We start from the raw sequence: 19,122 nt of genomic DNA, 5'->3' as shown, positions 1-19,122 counted from the left end.
GTCAATGACAGATCTGGTTCCCCTGCCTTCCCAAGTATACCGGTGAATGTTCTTATGTTTAAAAAAGGAGTTTGTGATTACTAAGCCCATACTGGCACAGAAATCCAAGAGTTATTTCCCGTTCCTGTTGACCTCCATATCCTCTCCAAATTCACCCATAACCTTTTCATACCCTTCTGTTCGATTTACAATCCTGGCGTTAAAATCACCCATGAGCAGAACACTGTCCTTGTCCTTTACTCTAACAACTACATCACTGAGTGCCTCATAAAAACTATCCATCTTATCTTGATCTGTCCCTTCACAATGCGAATATACTGACACAATCCTAATTTTCTTGCTAGACACTGTCAAATCTATCCACATCAGTCATTCGTTTACATACTGTAAGTAGGATGTTTATGTTTTCTTATTGGCAACGTTACGTAGCGCTCTGTACGAAAATCACTGGCTGTGTTGTGTGCAGTCTGTGGCTAGTTTGCATTGTTGTCTGCCATTGCAGTGTTGGGCAGCGGCAGCTGGATGTGAACAGCGTGTAGCGTTGCGCAGTTGGAGGTGAGCCGCCAGCAGTGGTGGATGTGGGGAGAGAGATGGCGGAGTTTTGAAATTTGTAATTTGAACTGCTATGTATATTATGATTTTTAAGGTAAATACATTGTTTGTTCTCTATTAAAATCTTTCTTTTGCTAACTATCCCTATCAGTAGTTAGTGACTTCCGTAATTTGAATCTTTTATTTAGCTGGCAGTAGTGGCGCTCGCTGTATTGCAGTAGTTCGAGTAACGAAGATTTTTGGTGAGGTAAGTGATTTGTGAAAGGTACAGGTTAATGTTAGTTAGGGCCATTCTTTTGTAGAGATTATTGAAAGTCAGATAGCGTTGCGCTAAAAATATTGTGTGTCAGTTTAAGCACAGTCTTGTATAAATTTTTCTAAGGGGACGTTTCAATACTTTATTGCAACTACGCTGGGTTCCATTTCTTTCCTGATGTAAAGCCCTACACCCCATTGTGCTATTCCTGCTATGACTCCTGACAGGTAGACCTTGTATTCTCCCACTTCCTCTTCTTTCTCATCCCTTAGCCGAATGTCACTAACAGCTGAAACGTCCAGCCCCAGCTTACTTGCAGCCTCTTCCAGCTCTACCTTCTTCCCAGAGTAGCCCCCATTGATATTAATAGCTCCCCATCTCATTACCATTTGTTTGCCAAGTCGTATCTTAGGAGTCCCTGGTTTGTCAGTTAGAGGTGGGACTCTGTCACCTCCAAAGGTCCGAGGCATTTTGCTCTGATTGTTGCCAGCATCGTATTTAAAGTACTAGGGAAGCAGGTTGCTAGCCTTACTTGCCCCGAGTCCCATTGGGTTTTACCCTTAACGGCTGAGGGACTAACCAGTGGATTTGGTAGTCTTTGCCGTATGAGCACAAAGGTGACCACGACTCAGAATATGTCCGAGATACCCAGCCTTATTCCAAAGTAACTGGTATCCCGACTGTCGGGACCACTTACTTGGCCACTCATACGTTGCCCGTGGTTCATGAACTAGGACATGACTACAGGAACCCACACCATGAACCAGTTTTTCAAAGAAAATAAATTTCAATAATATATTAAGTAGACAAACAATTATTGCTTTCATCAGTATATCATCGATATTAAATTATATTAACATTAAGCATTTCCTTGAAAACGGAATGTGAAAAACATCTGAAGTTAAAGTAGGCCGTAAGTAACTCTCCATCATTAAAATTTTGGCGCGTTGTTATCTGCGTTTGCTTAAGAGGGAGTACCATGTATTTCCGTGCTGAATTTCATGTGAAATCGTGTGCAGAATTTACGTGTCTAAAGTTCATAATTTTAGAAAAACCGTAAAGAATATCGTTCAAAAAAGGGGAAAATATCCCTCGGCAGTGGCGTAATTTGCAGTCGTGATACATAAATTCCGGTCTAACTTAAGCTCTGATTTTACATGCAAACGTGTCCACAGAGAGCAGTGCAACCATCCCTTTAACAGCATTAATCCCGTGAGATCTTGCGTGACCTTTAAATTAAGTTTCATTCTGCCGCTCCCTCGTTTATACCGGCCCCTAAAATAAACAAGGGATTTGTGCTGTGGTTGCTTCCTGCGGTTGCCAGTAGAAACTGCCCCGGAAACAAAAGCGTTTAAAATGTGTTCCAGGAAACTACCGCGGCCAAACAGTAGCGTATTAAGGATTTATCGAAATATGTCGTTTGCATGTTGCTTTGATTTTTGGAAAATAAAAACAACGAGGACTATTATGGAGTGAGATGCCTTACAGATTCAGCGATGCAGTTACACAGAGATACGTGTTCGTTTCTCATCTGAATAACTTTCGTGATACCCTATTCCACTAATTCCGGAAGAATTTCCTTAGGAAAAGGTTCTGTTACTGAGAATGACGACACGTGGATACTGCAACTGCTTCATTAAAACTACTGAAATGATATGATTAATTCTACACAATTAGAGAGACAACTATCACAGGGATTATTAGGTATTATACTCTCACACACACACACACACACACACACACACACACACATATACGCACGCACGCACATACACACACTCACACAGTCTTCGTCATGCATATGTCTGCTGTAGCAGGACAGTGCTAAACCGTAACACTAAGTGTTTCAAATATTGTGATGAGTTTACATTAATGGGCACATGGACTGCAGCTACACAGAAACTATTGTTCAGCACTAGTCCAAAAGCACGATTGGTTCGAATACTGATAAATAATGAAAAGAGTAATTTTTTTTGTAATGCACTGATGAAGAGATGAAAACTCACTTTCAAAGCAGGTTGTATGTAGTAATTTCCTTGAACTATCTAGACGGTATGTAGTATCAAGCTCATGTCATCGAATATACCTACTAGGTCGGAGAAGTTATTTAAAAGCATGATTTCAAAGGCAGTCCTACTGCCGCGTGAGCAGCATTTCTGTGTTCTAACTTCGCTATGAAATGGTTTTCGTCATTATTATTGCAGATTGCAGATGAATACGGAACTAATTTACTTCCCGCCTGGAATTCATCAAGTCATTTGTACTCGGTCCTTTTATAAGTGACAGCAAAAGAAGGAGCAATAACAGTACTGAGAAATGCTGAAAGGGCAGTCCTCTGTCGGTTAGAGCTGCTATTACTGCTTCTCTTTCTCTCCTTCTCTCTCATTCTCTTTTCCTTCTCTCTGTGTCTCACTGTTTATTCTGCCTCTTGCTCTCACCACTAGTACCCTTACTTTTCCTGTTTACTTATTTTCGCAGTTCCTTCTCATCTCTTAGCCGATCCTCTCAAAATACCCTCTATCCCGTTCCATCCAACTCACTCACTCTCTCACTCCTCTTAACTTTGTTTTCCTGTCTCTCCTTCTGTCGTTAATTTTCTCGCTCGCTAACTCGGAAAAGAAAGAATACACGTATTTAAACACCCACACACATTCATCTACTCAGGTTTATTATTACCCATCCTCTTTCTTCCTCTCTAAATGCTCTTCATTTCCAAAAGTCTGTGTAGAAGAGAGTATGACTCAGAAACAACAGCTATTAATTTTTTTAAAGTCACAATACAGTTTAGAAGACGAAACTGGGCTTCTCAGTAATTCCTTTTCTACGAGTAATGAAATTTTAAGAGGAAACTGAGAGTACTTGAGTAAAAAGTAGGAGTTTATGGGAAACATTGTCCTGTTCTCTCAGTTGTATGCTGACGATTTTTACAGTTCCTCCAAGGATATAATTATCTATCTAACATTCCGGTGTTATTATGCAATTTGCAAATAGCCATTCATACCATTAATACTGATCTACAAATCACATTGTGCAGTTTTCAAGGTTACAGTCAGCTTTCTACTAGACAGAAACCGTGCGAAAGTGGCACTACGGTTATCATTCATGACAGCATCATTTGGAAGACATGAAGGTAGATGTTACGTTTATGTAAAAGCACTGTTACCTTACAGATACAGAAAAGTGTCTTAAAGAGAAATTACCGCTTGGTTACCAACAGAACTGCAACAGATTTACATATTACCCTCAGGAATCAGAGAAAGTTCTTTGACCAGAATATAGATGAAATTCAAAATCGCATCTCATACACTTAAAAACCATTCTATTTTGCAGATGAGAAGTAGTGGTCTCCTAGGGTATTCAATAGGATAGCATAGCTTTAAATTATACAGTGTAGCACAGGATAAGACCTCATCAAAAAATATACATGTCAATTAAACATTGTAGTCGCAGGAAAATTGAATTTACGCACAGCAGACTTAGGTCGTGGCATTTGTTGTGTGTATTTGAATTTATCAATGAGAAGAAAGACCAACTCAAAAGTTGAGTGTAAAAGCTACGTCGCCATTAGACAACACAAAGGCTGTATTCTGTTCCATGACGGAGACATATTCACTATGTAATTTATCATTCCGAAAACAAGAGAAAAGCAATATCCTTGTTAAGAAAGATTAATAAACCTGTTTTAGTGCTCATTATTTCTAATTTGAATTTGCTTCTCTATATTGTGTTTTCAGCTTTCTGCTCTTCTAGTAACGATACCCAGAGATTTTCATCTTATCGGTTACCGTATGTGAATTAGAAGAAAGAATGATACCGAAAAGTAAAAATTTCTCACTTCATCATCTTTTGTAGAGATTGTTACCAGTTTCACAGAAGGGGCTTGAAACATTATTTGTAACATTACATGATCATATTGAAGGCAACCTTCGTAAAATAGTCTTATAGCGCTAGACAAGACTTCGTTGTGACGGAATTGGCTTGTAACCATAACAATTTTGTAATATGAAGACATCAGACGCGTCACTTGAACACGAGAGAAATCATCTATGTTAATAAAGAGACATAATCCATGTGTACGAACTAGAAATACCTGGTTTATTCGCTTGTTTTGTCTTTAACCTCTCATAATCAGTTTTCCTCCAAAAGCACAGTCTTTTGTAAAAATTGGTCTAATTCTTGTAGGGATCGCAACGAATATCAAAGTCACCTGCCGAATGAATATTTATGAAAATGTGTGTTATCTCGACGGAAGGAGATGGTTTGCACGAATGAGCCGTTGAAAGGACACATTTCATCCATTTCACTTACAAGTAAAAGTGTCGGCTTAGACAAGCGTTTGTTTCTATTATATGACGCGGAATCAAACATGGAAGACACGGACCCATGCATAGCTGACGGCGGAGATGTGGTACAGTTAGAATAGGCACCAAGAAGTCACATTAATCCTGTGAGAGGCAAGCACAGAGTTCCAATAATTCCGGGCAGATCGAAATTTTAGCCGAAATGGGCTTATTCAAACAAAAGTAAATGCACAAATAAATTATCTGAATTAATGTAAGAAATTGATTTATTGTAAAAATGCGATTCTAATTAGTAGTAAAACGAATGTTGTATATTTTAACTATAAGGAAAGAGAGATCTGTGTTAATTGTGATTTGAGATTTTAAGCAAGGAAGTGTAACGCAGTCCTTACCTTTTGTTCTGATATCGTCTAGACACGGCTATACGAGTACAATCGAAGCGACACATCATGATTATTAATTTTTTGTTGTTGCTATATGTGAGCCAATTTTCTAAAAGTTTGACTCAGACTGGGACTAAAATACAACAAGCCATGATAACTATGATACTGGTATTGCGTAACTGGGCATTCATGTGATGTATATATATGCAAACACAAATCTTTAATCACGCGACTACTTCTGCACTACAGCTGATTCCACCACTTTCGCATTTTTCTACGCATCACGGAGGAGTTAGTTAGACAACAGGCCCCGTATTGTTATAGTGTACACTACAAACCAGTACCCCGTATAATTTATGTTTCTGAAGAGAAGCGGAAGATACATTGGAGTGGACCAGTAAATCACTCCCACCCCACCCCCCACCCTCACTTTCACCACACCCACCTCCAGTTCTTGATAGATTCGTACATTATTTAGATGCTTGACTTTGTTTAGCATGTAAAAACTTTTTCACGCATCTCATTGTCTACAACGTCATATATCCTGATATTCGCGTTTTATAATGATATAATTAGGCGTTTACATTTTGTGGTGTGTGGATTCTGTCAGCAAATGTACTGCGAATAAAGTGAATAGTAAGGAAGTAAAAATTATAAAGATATTCCTGATGGTGAAATTTTACTGTATGAACGGCGAAAATATAGTAAGTTTTGGAGGCTGCCACAAAGAGAAAGTTTCGAAACTGCTTGAAGTTATGTGTAAAATTTTGTCGCACTCGTAACGTCCTGCGAGCAGGTCAGGATTAGAGCTCACTGTTCGTAATTTGCAGTTGTGGAGTACGCACGCCCAAAGTCCAGGTGCCTGAAATTACAAGTAGAAATATTTCGAAGTAGGAAGCTCGGAGGAAAAGGACAAAGAACTCTGACAAATAAATGAGACCGAACACTTATGTAGGATGCGGAATCATACGAGGCACTAGCACACTGACTATGTTCGTTATGTTTTCCAATCCTGTATTATTCCTGTGCAGCTGAGTACTGCGAGAAACGCAGTCACGTACCGAAGGCAGAATAACTGAGGTCCTTTGTATGAGACGAACTATTGTCGGGCTTCTCAGAAGGTCCGGCCGAGCCGCTTATATAGGCTCGGATGACGCAACACGCACGCGTAACGTACCGCCCGGGCGAGCTGGCCTCCTACCACCCCAGCTTATATGTCACCGGTCACGTAGACGCGCTTTCCTCACTCTCTCTCGCTGCTTAAGGACCCCTAGAAGGGCAATATTATGACACAACAGTATTATGTAATATTATCGACGTTTTCCATAGACTAGTCAATACTATCGTGGCTCGGAATGTGCTACTTCACTTCAAGTACAAACAAAGTAGATGAAAAATTGGTCAAAGAGGATCATACCTATCGAGAGAACTGAGGTTGAACAGGTAAACGGATTATCATTACTTTCTGTGTATTGAAGGTGTAGCAACAGATATATCACTGGAAGTGGTGGTCCCCATACACAGGCATGAGGTGACCCCCCCTACCCCCCTCCCCCGGGGCATTTGAAGTACAAAGATTTTATTCATTACAACATTTTCATGCGCTTCTAGAAATGAAGTCCCATCTCTTTTAGCTATATGGCTTATCGTAGGGAGACAGTACCATAGCTTTTGCAGTTACAGTTTAACTAACGTTTCTTCTATGGTTTTAAGTATCAAAGTAATGTACCTATAACAGCTACCGAGTGATAACCATCAATTCACTGGGATATACATTTTTCGCACCACCTATAAAATTTAGTTCTCCGGCATGACATCTCAAAACATACGAACTCATTGATGTTATAATGGCAGTTTTGCGATTTTGTCTCTACCTCTGTATATACACTCCTGGAAATTGAAATAAGAACACCGTGAATTCATTGTCCCAGGAAGGGGAAACTTTATTGACACATTCCTGGGGTCAGATACATCACATGATCACACTGACAGAACCACAGGCACATAGACACAGGCAACAGAGCATGCACAATGTCGGCACTAGTGCAGTGTATATCCACCTTTCGCAGCAATGCAGGCTGCTATTCTCCCATGGAGACGATCGTAGAGATGCTGGATGTAGTCCTGTGGAACGGCTTGCCATGCCATTTCCACCTGGCGCCTCAGCTGGACCAGCGTTCGTGCTGGACGTGCAGACCGTGTGAGACGACGCTTCATCCAGTCCCAAACATGCTCAATGGGGGACAGATCCGGAGATCTTGCTGGCCAGGGTAGTTGACTTACACCTTCTAGAGCACGTTGGGTGGCACGGGATACATGCGGACGTGCATTGTCCTGTTGGAACAGCAAGCCCTTGCCGGTCTAGGAATGGTAGAAAGATGGGTTCGATGACGGTTTGGATGTACCGTGCACTATTCAGTGTCCCGTCGACGATCACCAGTGGTGTACGGCCAGTGTAGGAGATCGCTCCCCACACCATGGTGCCGGGTGTTGGCCCTGTGTGCCTCGGTCGTATGCAGTCCTGATTGTGGCGCTCACCTGCACGGCGCCAAACACGCATACGACCATCATTGGCACCAAGGCAGAAGCGACTCTCATCGCTGAAGACGACACGTCTCCATTCGTCCCTCCATTCACGCCTGTCGCGACACCACTGGAGGCGGGCTGCACGATGTTGGGGCGTGAGCGGAAGACGGCCTAACGGTGTGCGGGACCGTAGCCGAGCTTCATGGAGACGGTTGCGAATGGTCCTCGCCGATACCCCAGGAGCAACAGTGTCCCTAATTTGCTGGGAAGTGGCGGTGCGGTCCCCTACGGCACTGCGTAGGATCCTACGGTCTTGGCGTGCATCCGTGCGTCGCTGCGGTCCGTTCCCAGGTCGACGGGCACGTGCACCTTCCGCCGACCACTGGTGACAACATCGATGTACTGTGGAGACCTCACGCCCCACGTGTTGAGCAATTCGGCGGTACGTCCACCCGGCCTCCCGCATGTCCACTATACGCCCTCGCTCAAAGTCCGTCAACTGCACATACGGTTCACGTCCACGCTGTCGCGGCATGCTACCAGTGTTAAAGACTGCGATGGAGCTCCGTATGCCACGGCAAACTGGCTGACACTGACGGCGGCGGTGCATAAATGCTGCGCAGCTAGCGCCATTCGACGGCCAACACCGCGGTTCCTGGTGTGTCCGCTGTGCCGTGCGTGTGATCATTGCTTGTACAGCCCTCTCGCAGTGTCCGGAGCAAGTATGGTGGGTCTGACACACCGGTGTCAATGTGTTCTTTTTTCCATTTCCAGGAGTGTACATTTCTGCAGCCGCGCAAATCCTCAAGATCAAAATAGGACGAGGGACGCTATTTCACAAAGTCATCGCTTATCTATTATGCTATCATTCCTTGTTACTGACAGTTCTTTCGAATACTTTAAGTGTACAAGTTCAATTTTACCTCAAATTATTTGAGACATAATTATGGAAACATTTCAAGCAGTAACATTCACACATGCATTAAAGAGTTGTATATCATGTGTATGCATATAATAAATCCACATACATAAATACCTAGCCTATATCCTCTTTTATACATAACTTTGCATTAATTAATTTCTTTTAAGACGTCTTTCTTCGTGGCTGTAGGATAACTTTCCTTTTATTTTCTGAGCAACAAATATACAATCCATTCTAAACACTTCTCTTTTCGTACTCATATGCCCTAACATCCCAAAATACCGGCAATGGTTTACATGTACATTTCGATGCATTCTAATGAGAACGGTTTTTCGTCTTGTCTTTTTTTTCAAAACATCAGTAATAATTAACACCATGCACAGAGATATGCATAAACTGCTGCAAGCAAGATACTGGCTAGGATATTACAAATATTGTCACAAATAGAGCAGTATTTCCACTCAGCGCAATAGATTTCAAAAATTTTCTTATGCACAATATTACTGCGCAACTCCTCAATCTCATCCCTACTGCAATGAGGCTAGGTTTTGCAACTAAAAGATAAACCTAACAGGTGTCGCAATTATATGAATGTGCTTTCTGAAATAATGAATAGGAGGATCTTTGACTATTGAACGAGACATAAATAGCAATTACTTTGATACATTCCGATAAAATTAGCGACAAAACAAATGATAAACAGTGATATAAGACCTTGGAATGTCTGACGTAGATATTACGGCGAAGGATGCTAGTGATTGTGCAAGTGAATTAATTGTAATCACAAAGCGCCCAATAATGTTTGTGATGTTATTTGAAAACAGATAGCACTACAGAAGGGAATACATCACGTCTACGGTCTGTATTGCATGTGGACTGTTTACTGGCATTAAAATAAATTTATTCAGAGTGAGCTTGAAGAAATGGAATTGCTATAAAATCACTTTGATGCACCTACATATCACCTCACAATTGCGGCTCGATCTCACCGTAGTATTGCAAATGGAGGCTGAAGTGGCTGGAGAACCAATAACTGGTGGAATCAACGACCCTCGCCAGCAGCTAACTGCAGATAAGCAGAAATTTTTCTATAAACCAGTTCCGGTGGCGTGGCAGGATGGAGGAACCGATGGCGGATCTAAGAGCGGAAGCCTGGCGACATAGACTCACGAAGATGAAATAGTGATTTCCGATCGAATGTTAATTAAAAGGAAACCTTGCATAGCCACCATATGCATCTCTTATTAAATTAAGACTTGCTTGACTCTCGATCTTCTGAGTGTCGACTAGTACAAATACTCCTTATAGAACTCCAGTCCCCTTCATCTAACTGGTTAACCAATAGAAAATTTCATCCTACCGTCTTCCGCATAAAACAGGAGGTGGTATTCATTGTTACTGTCTTGTTTGTCTCTCTAACCTGCAGTTTATTTACGTTAGCCGATGCTGGCGGTGCTTTCATTGTGTCAACATTTACTTTTTGCTGAGTCATTATATTTAGCAGTGTCTTACGTTTTCAAAGGTCCAAAACAGCGAGACCCACTAGGTTTTTGAGGTGCTTACCTCAGTTTCGGTGCTCTCTGGAGAAAAAGTCAACCTTCTAAATTTGAGCACAATAGTTCCTTCTACTGAAATGTAAACCTTCTCAGTCGACTTCCAGGTTGTAAAACGTTTTTTCCAGGAGTCTGTGTCATGGGAGATCATGTCTCTGTTAGATCAGTGCAAAGATGGCCCTGGCGTGGGATTACAAAAGCATAGCTGATGGCCAGTTGGCTATTGACCTTCATCTCCCCGTTGGTAGGCTTTCTGCGAATTGGCTCCAGAGGTGGCAGCCAATTCTATTGTCCTTTCAAATAACTTCCGGGAATTCAGCCAGGTAACACTTTCAGCGACCGCCGATATTTCGGCGGGAGAACACCCCGCCATTTTCAAGGCAAACTGCGGGAATTCAGCCAGGTAACACTTTCAGCGACCGCCGATATTTCGGCGGGAGAACACCCCGCCATTTTCAAGGCAAACTGCGGGAATTCAGCCAGGTAACACTTTCAGCGACCGCCGCTATTTCGGCGGGAGAAAACCCCGCCATTTTCAAGGCAAACTGCAGTTTAGTTAGGGTTTACAATACAAACGAAAGATGATATAAATAGCCTGCATGCATAAATGTGTACACTATGGTTGTAGTGACCAATGTTTTTACGATTATACATGTGTGTCATATGTAACTATGAGCTTTTATGAGATTCGTATTTAAAAGCTTTACGATCTATACGTTGCATGCAGTAGCATAAAACGTGTATCACAACAACATTTATACTGGTAGCAATTGTGAGAAAATGAGTAGAGGCTTTCACTTACGCACTGTAGTCTATGTGAAATGATTCTGTCTCATGTTTTGGATGCAAATTGCTTATAGTTCACAGCGGCATTTGAAGGATACAACACATTCCAGTTTTAATGTAAATGGAGTGAACCCAAGTATATTTAAATGTATGTAAATGTAACAGTCAGTTTCAAATTCAGTAACTGATGTATTAGTCATACTGAAGCTGTAATGGGTGGACTGACAAAATGTTCTCGCTTCCCGCGCACGGGGTCCCGGGTTCGATTCCCGGTGGGGTCAGTGATTTTGCCTGGGTGTTGTAGTCTCGTCTTCATCGTCATCATTCGTCCCCACTACGGTCGGAGTAAGGCAATGACAAATCACCTCCGCTAGGACCTTGCCTAGTACGGCGGTGCGGGCTTCCTGCATCGTCCCCTATGCTCCTCTGAGTATGAGACATCATCATCATAGTATTAACCACAATGTGTGAGAATTATTACACTAAACTATGGCTCAATCAACAAAAATTGCTAGCAAATAACAGCATAAATATAAAAAGCATTTCACCTTTGCTCTCCCTTAGTACACAGTATACCTGATGAGGAGGACTGAAAACAGTTGCAATAAAGGACTATTCAGAAGCATATTTTAATGCTAAAATATATTTTTTTAAAGTTTTAACTAGCTGCAGTGGCACCATTTTCTCAAAATATAGAAACGTGCCGTGTAACTATATGACCAGTTTCGCCTAAGCGACGCATAAGTAGTTAAGCATGTACAAGAAGAAAAGTAATGGAGGAAAATTTGATTAATGTTTTTTAGTTTGCCAGTCTCAGTTGCAGGTATATACAATTTATTGTTGCAATGGTTACCGGTTTCTTACTGACTCGCCCATTCAGAAACCTCTCAAACCACATGCCTTCTTATTAATCTCTATTAGCTTAATATACAGCATGATGCCAAAAGGCACGAAGAGTTTTGTACAAGAAAGGCAAACTGTAAGCAATAAATACTGTCACTGATAAGAGACCTTGCGTATCTACTGTTACCGCTGAGCGACATAGATGTTTTGTGTTACCAGCGTCGTTCAGGTGTAGCAGTAGATACACAGGCTGTCTTATCAGTGAGAGTATTTTTTGCTCACAGTTTTGATTTTCTTGTACAAAGCTATTCGTATCTTTTGGCACTATGTTGTATAGCTACTTACAGTTAATAATGATATGTGTGGTTTGAGAATGGGCGAGTAAGCCCAAACGCGTTTACCACTGTAGCAATAAATTGTATATTATGGAACTGAGACGGACAAATAAAAAATATCCTGAATATTATAAGTTGTGGACATGTCACGCCGAAGCAGCATGGCTTGAATAAGCATGAAAAGTAATTCGCAAGCAAAAGCTGTTTTCAACGCTATAGCATAAACTGAATATTTGTGCAACTGATATGTACAAATAAAAAATAATCAAATTTTCTTCAGTATTATACACATCAAGAACGAAGTGCTCGAATTAAAAAGGGTGCAACACAAGGCTGTAGTCTTTCTCACTTACTGTTTAATCCACACATCGAAGAAGCGGGTAGAGGAAATAAAAAGAAACGTTCAGGAGTGGAATTAAAATCTTGGTGGAGGATATCAATGATAATATATGCTGATGATTTTGCTATCCTCAGTGAAAGTGAAGAAACACTGAATAGCATGAACAGTTCAGTGAGTAAAGAATATAGATCGAGAGTTAATCCAAGGAAGACGAAAGCAATGATAGGTAGCGGAACTGAGAATAGCTACAAACTTAACATGTGGATTGCTGACCACGAAATAGATGAATTTAAGGAATACATAGACAGGGAAAAAACCATAACAGAAGGGGCAAGGGGGACAAATAGAAAGAGGACCAATCCTGGTCAAGAGGAGTCCACTAGTATCAAACATAGGCCTTAATTCGAGGAGGAAATTTCTGAGCATGTGCATTTGGAGAACAGCATTTTATGGTAGTGGGACATGAACTATGGAAAAATCGGCAAAGAAGAGAATCAAAGCATCTGAGATGTGGTGCTACATTAGAATGTTGAAAATTAGGTGATCTGATAAGGCAAGGAATATGGAAGTTCCCCAGAGAATCGGAGAGAAAAGGAATATATGGAAAACACTGACAAGATGAAGGAACAGGCTGGTAGGACGTCGGTTAAGATATCACGGAATAACTTTGATGGTACTAGAGGGAGCGGTAGAGGGTAAAAGCTGTAGGGGAAGAGAGAGCCAGGAATACATCCAGCAAATAATTGAGGAGGTAGGCTGCAAGTGCTTTTCTCAGATGAAGAGTTTGGTATAGCAGAAGGACTCGTCGCGGGCCGCATCAAAACAGCCGGAAGGCTGATGACTAAAAAAAAGAGTCACACAGTTGCTGACCTGCAATGCCGAAGCAGCATGCCTTGAATCAGCAAGAAAAGTAACTGGTAAGGACAACTGGTTTTCCACATATAGGTTGAGTTGAGCACCTCATTGGTTCAATTTGGATGTGATGTGGTTTAAAAAAGTCTCCTTTGCCTTCCTCCGATCTTCGAAGTGCTGTACCTTGACAGCTCCAGAGGGGCCTATAGTGTGCTTTCGAACTGCAATGCAACATTAACCATGCATTGCCGGATTTGAAAGAAGCTGTAAGTTACAAGCAAATTTCTAATGACGATTGGGGTGCCAATACTAGATCACTGCATTTGCTGTTGGTTACTAAACCATCATGCAAGACCAAATAATAAACAAGAAAAACTCAGCATCTGAATATTCTCTCAATTTATGAAATCTTGCAGACCGAAAAGTTTGGAGAGACTCAAAGGAGATTAGCATATTGTAGAAAAACCACAAAGTTCCTTCCATCTAAATACGGAAAAAGGAAGGAGCATAGCAACTGTGTACATAGAAAAGCTGACAGTTGAGCATGTTGACATATCATCCACACAAGTAATGTAACTAATTAACGTTGTACGGTGCTCACAAACGCAAAGTGAACTGCCAGTAGAACTCTTGGACCGAAGGACAGAGGATAGAGTGACGTCAAAGTAATGGCACGACCTACCGAGGGAACTCGCGTATCCCTCCTGGAGAAATAAAACTCCCGGTTGGAAGTAGTCAACACTTTCGCTGGGAACCTTGGCATCCACTCTGCATCTCCAATTGCGCGGAAAAGACGCCACTCCGCATGTGTGGGCTCATGTCACAGTTGACATACAGGTTGGCGGCTGCGATTATCGACGTATCGAACTATGACGTGTCGGCGAGGCAGTGCGAAGCGCAACACTACTAGCGTTTTATGGGAGCAGCGGGAGACGTGGAGGAGGTGGGGCTGCCCACTCCCACACCTCATGCGATAGTGAGTGCTGAAAGCCGGTCTACGTTTCAAGGCAATCAATTCGTCAATCATACAGACCCTACTGAATAAATATCGCCACTGGAAAGACAGCTGTCATCATTCGGTGATCACTTAACCATCTACGATGGTTAATCATGAGGTTTTAATTAGCATATCGCAGTAACTTAGCGCGACGCTAGAGGAGTCATTTTGTTTTAGTCCCTCTAACGTCATGTTGCGGTATTTGGTGCGGGGATTTCAGTCTCTGCACGGACTCCAGACCAGTGCCTGGCAACTAACAAAATATCAAACATCTTGTTGAGGCAGTTACCAGCTTGTAAATTATTAAGTGCATCGCAAACAAATGCTGACTTTATTTACATTTTATTCCGACCGGTTTTGTTGGAAACCCATGTTCACAGCCCTGTACGCAATTAAAAAAAAAGGAAAAAATCATAATTGCAGAAAGGAAATGTCCTACAAGGTTACAAGTTTAGTTCAGTTTTAACAATAGAAAAATTAATCTACAGCCAATCCTAAATGTCAAAGATATAAAAGTATCGTTCATTTTGAACATTGTGTGACCTAACTGAAGAGAACCAACACGCTGTCATTACATGTCCAGAACTTACAGTAAACAATTCAGAGATCAAAGACTACAAAGATATTACTCTGATAGCCAGGATGAAGGTAAGACCAGTGGTACATCTCGTAGCAATATTGTTTTGTAACCTACTTAACTATTCTACGATAGCAACATTCGTTGTCATCATAAACACTAAGGAGTAACATCTTTGCCATAAAATATTAGAAAGTTATTAGAATGGGGTAGCTACTATATTGCAAATACACACAGTCAAAAGCTACTAAAGCAGTTTACAGATGTTTTTTTGAAAAAAGTACCGTCCATTAACACACTAACTATTAAACGCATTATGTGGAACATTTTCAGCAAAAGGCACCAGAAATTGTCGTCTTGTTGGCTGCCGATTTATTTTTCAACGTAAGTAATTTTCCTGTTGTTGCAACTGAAATCATCTTCTGACCTTGTAGGTCATATCCTTTCTGCATTTGACCAAATTTTTGTTTTATATTTCGTACTGGATGTAAGTTTGAACGTGGCAGGGAAGTTAGAAATTCTGAAGAGGAAAACGCTGAGGCGAAATCTAGATGTACTGTCGGTCAGTGAAGTGAAATGGAAAGAAGACAAGGATTTCTGGTCAGTTGACGTTAGGGTAATATCAAAGGTAGCAGAAAATGGTATAACAGGAATAGGATTATTTAGGAAGGTAGGGCAGAGAGTAAGTTAATGTAAACAGTTTAGTGGTCGTTACAATCGACAGTAAACGAACATCGACAACGGTAGTTCAAGTACATATGCCGACGTCTCACGCCGAAAGTAAAAGGATAGGGAAGGTATAAGAGGATACTGAACTGGTAATTCAGTATGTAAAGGGAGATAAAAGTCAAATAGTCATGGGGGATTGGAATGCGGTTGTAAGGGAAGTAGTAGAAAATAGTGTTACAGGAGAATATGGGCTTGATATTAGGAGTGCGAGATGAGAAAAACGGAGTTCTGTATAAAGATTTCTGCTAGTAATACCAAATACTATGTTCAAGAACCACAAGTGGAGGAGGTATACATGGAAAAGGCCGAGAGGCCCGGGATAAATTCAGTTACATTACGTCTTGGTCAGGCAGAAATTCCGAAATCAAATACAGGATTGTAAGGCGCACCCAGAAGCAGATATATACTCAGATCACAATTTATTATTGATGAGCAGCAGGCTGGTGTGTGAGAGACTAGTGAGGAAGAACCAATGTTCAATGAAGTGGGATGCGGATGTACTAAGGAATGAAGAGATAGGCGTAAATTTCTCTGAGGCTACAGATAATGCGATAAGGAATAGCTCAGTGGGCAGTTCAGCTGAAGAGGAATGGACATCTCTGAATAGGGCAATCACTCAAGTAGTAAAGAAGAATATAGACACCAAGAAGGTAACAGTGAAGAGTCATGGATGACTGAATAAATATTTCAGCTGATCCATGATAGAAAGAAATACCAAAATGTTCAGCCAAATACTGGGATACAGAAATAAAAGTAATTTAGGAATAAAATAAATAGGAAGAACGGTGTACCGAAGGCTAAATGGTTGTATAAAAATCTGCAGGAACCGAAAAATAAATAATTGTCACAAGGACTGACTCAGCATGTAGAAAAGTCAAAACAACCTTGGGACAAATTAAAAAGAAGTGTGAGAACACTAAGAGTGAGAATGGAAAGTTCAGTGTTAAATCCAGAGGAGAGAACCGATCAGTGGAAAGAGTTCATTGACGGCCTCTATGAGAGGAAGAGTTGTCTGATGAATTGATAAGAGAAGAAGCAGGGGTCGCTATAGAAGAGATGGGGGATCCACTATTAGAATCAGTATTTAAAAGAGCTTTAGAAGACTTAAGATCATGTAAGACAGAAGGGAAATATAACTTTCCACCAGAGTTCCTAAAATCATTGGGGAAGCGGCATCGAAACGATTATTCACATTGGTCTGTAAAATGTATAAGTCTAGCGATATACCATCTGACTTTCGGGAAAACATCACACACACACAGTTACGAAGATTGCAAGAGTCAACAAATGCCAGGATTATCGCACAGTCAGATTAACATCTCAAGCATCCAAGTTGCTGGCGAGAGTAATATACAGAAGAATACTGAGAATGTGTCACGTAACGTTCAGTTTGGCTTTAGAAAATGTAAAGGCAGCAGAAAAGAAGTTCTGACATTGCGTCTGATAGTGGAAGCAAGACTATAGAAAAATCGAGACATGTTCATAGGATTTGTTGACCTGCAAAAAGAGTTAGACAATGTCATACGGTGGATGATGTTAGAAATTATGAGAAAAATAGGGGTAAGCTATAGGAAAAGACGGGTAATATGCAATATGTACAAGAACTGAAAGGGAAAAAAAACAGTGGATGACCAAGCACGAAGTTCTCGGATTACAAAGGGTATAAGACAGGAATGTAGTCTTTCACCATACTGTTCCGTTAATGCATCGAAGAAGCAACGACGGAAATAAAAGATGGGTTCAAGAGTGGAATTAAAATTCAAGGTGAAACGGTATCAAAGATAAGATACGCTGCTGACATTGCTATCCTCAGTGAAAGTGAGGAAGAATTACGGGATCTGTTGAATGGAGCGAAAAGTTTAAAGAATACAGAATGTGTGTTGAGAATAAATCAAGGAAATACGAAAGTAATGAGAAGTTGCAGCTACGAGTACAAATAGAAACTTAACATCAGGATTAGTTGATCACGACGTAGATGACTTTTCAGAATTCTACTACCTAGACAGCAAAATAATCGATGACGGACAAAGCAATGTGGACAGAAAAAGCAGACTAGCATTGGCCAAAAGAACACTCCTAGCCAAGAGAAGTTTAGTTGTATCAAACATAGACCTTAATTCGAAGAAGAAATTTTTGAGAAGCTACGTTTGGAGCACAACATTGTGTAGTAGCGAAATATCGACTGTGGAAAAAGCGGAAAAGAAGAGAATCAAAGCATTTGAGATGTGGTGCTACAAAAGAATGTTGAAAATTTGTAGGCTGGTAAGGTAAGGAATGAAGAAATTCTCCGGAAAATCCGAGAGGAAAGGAATACACGGATACATTGACTAGAAAAAGAGACAGTTGATAGGACATCAGGGAATAACTTCCGTGGTACTAGAGGGAACTGTAGAGGATAAAACTGTAGAAAAAGAGAGAGAGACTGTGATACATCCAGCAAATAATTGAGGATGCAGCTTGCAATTTCTAATCTAAGATGAAGAAACTGGCACAGGAGATAAATTCGTGGCAGGCATCAAACTAGTAAGAAGATTGATGACTCAATAAAATAAAATAAAATAGACCACAACCAGACTGAGGTGATGTACGGCTGTTTCTGGTTACCTGTCCCGATGTTCAGGTTTGAAGCTTCAGTTGCTTGTGGGACTTTTTATCTAACTTCTTGCAATTTTTATTGCTGGCTAGGTAGTTACATAAGTAAGAATAAATAGGGATGGTGCACGAAAATTGATGTTTGTGTTCGAAATAAATCTTTGGATGCCTCAAAATTGTCTTTGTATATCACAGTAATTTTCTAACTTGATACCTGCTAATATCACACATATCTTTGTGGATTAGTTAGTGTTTGGAAGTACGTTATGAGGGAATTGCGATTAAACCTTTCAAATATGAAGAAAACAGTTAATATCCATTGTTTAACAACACTTGGACATTGAGGAGAGCACGGTGAAATTCCGTTTAAGATTTTTGACTCTGCGTGCCCTCAGCTAATTTGCTGGAATTCTGGTTATTGTTATTGCTTGCCAGGTTGTTTAGGAGCGGTACAATTGTTGGCATTAAAGTAATATAGTACAAAATATCTACTGTTTTGTATTGGAAGAGAATGGTCAACTTCGATCGTATAAATAAGAAACCAATCGTTACTCTCTCTTAGAGACACTGCTGTTGAA

The sequence above is a fragment of the Schistocerca cancellata genome, chromosome 8 (genome assembly GCF_023864275.1).
Source record: "Schistocerca cancellata isolate TAMUIC-IGC-003103 chromosome 8, iqSchCanc2.1, whole genome shotgun sequence".
NCBI lineage: Eukaryota > Metazoa > Arthropoda > Insecta > Orthoptera > Acrididae > Schistocerca > Schistocerca cancellata.
The sequence above is the reverse complement of the archived record's forward strand: the minus strand, read 5'-3'. Positions refer to the sequence as shown.